Raw genomic sequence first — 1,318 nt, forward strand, 5'->3', positions numbered from 1 at the left:
ATCAATTCCAACTATAACATCTCTAACAACTACTTCTTTCTCACTTTTCTCATTTCTCATCTTCTCTACTTCATCATCAGAGACTACATCTTCAACCACAACCTCTTCTTCATTCTTTTTATTTTCCACATTCTTTTTCACTGGTTGAAGTATCAACCCACTTCTTGTCATAATTGCTTTACAGTGCTCATTAGGATTCACTAGTGTATCACTTGGAAATTTCCCTTGTGGTCTCTCTAATATCTGTCTTGATAATTGACCAATCTGGGTCTCCAAATTCCTGATTGATGCTTCCTGATTTCTGAAAGAAGTTCTGGTCTCCTGCATGAATGCAGTTGTCTCTTCCCTGAATGAATTAGACCCCTGGATATAATCCTGAGTTGTCTTAGATAACTGAGCAAACGCTTTCTCCCATGCAGCAGGATCACTTGACTGCTCCTTCATATGTGGTGGTGGAGGATGTAATGGTGGATTCAATTGATGGTTGGAACTATAGCTGAATCCTGGGTGTTGATTCTTGTTCTTCCATGGTGGCATATAAACATTCCTTCCCTGATTGTTGTAGTTCCTTTGATTATTCTGATCATACCACACTCCATTCACCTCTGCTTGTTCTGGTGATCCCTCATAATCACACTCCTCTGTCACATGGCCCTTGCCACAGATAGCACATACACTCTTTGTTTCCACAGAAGCTACCTTTTGTGAAGAGAGTTGCTTAATAAGGGTATCTAATTGTTGCTGTTGTTGTCTCTGTGTCTGCATCAGTTGATCATTCCTTGCCAACAGAGCATCATACCCATCCAACCTGATGACTCCTGTCCTTCTGTCAGCCACTGGGGCATTATCAAATTCTTGAGATGCTAATGACTCAAAGATATCCAAGGCTTCTTGAGGGGTCTTGGTAGTCAATGATCCACCAGCAGTGGCATGCACCAAGGTTCTAGTGTTAGTGGTCATTCCTTGCAGGAAGATTGCTGCTTGTTGCCATGCCTCAATTCCGTGCTGTGGACATTTCCTCAACAAAGTTCTGAATCTCTCCCAAGCCTCATAAATGGATTCTGACTCTTTCTGCTTAAAGCTTGTAATCTCATCCTTCAACTTGGCCCTCTTGGATGCTGAGAAAAACCTCTGCAAGAACTTGGTTTGCAGATCATCCCAAGTTGTTATACTTCCTTGTGGCAATGATTGCAGCCATCTCCTTGCATCATCCGTCAGTGAATGAGTGAATAGTCTCAACAGAATTGCATCTCTTGTGAAACCATTTATCTTCATAGTATCACTCAACAATAGAAAGTTCTCTATGTGCAAGTAAGGG

The 1,318-nt window shown here is 41.7% G+C and overlaps 1 non-coding gene across 1 annotated transcript; it reads left to right on the forward strand.

Moving 5' to 3' along the window:
- Window positions 1–997: 997 nt before the first annotated feature.
- Window positions 998–1,104, forward strand: LOC133298537 (small nucleolar RNA R71). Its single transcript, XR_009749816.1, has one exon. It is a non-coding gene; the product is annotated as a small nucleolar RNA R71 (small nucleolar RNA).
- Window positions 1,105–1,318: the final 214 nt, after the last annotated feature.

Source organism: Gastrolobium bilobum, unplaced genomic scaffold (assembly GCF_033153095.1).
Source record: "Gastrolobium bilobum isolate Gb01-03AN ecotype WA unplaced genomic scaffold, APGP_CSIRO_Gbil_v1 utg12686, whole genome shotgun sequence".
Taxonomy (NCBI): domain Eukaryota; kingdom Viridiplantae; phylum Streptophyta; class Magnoliopsida; order Fabales; family Fabaceae; genus Gastrolobium; species Gastrolobium bilobum.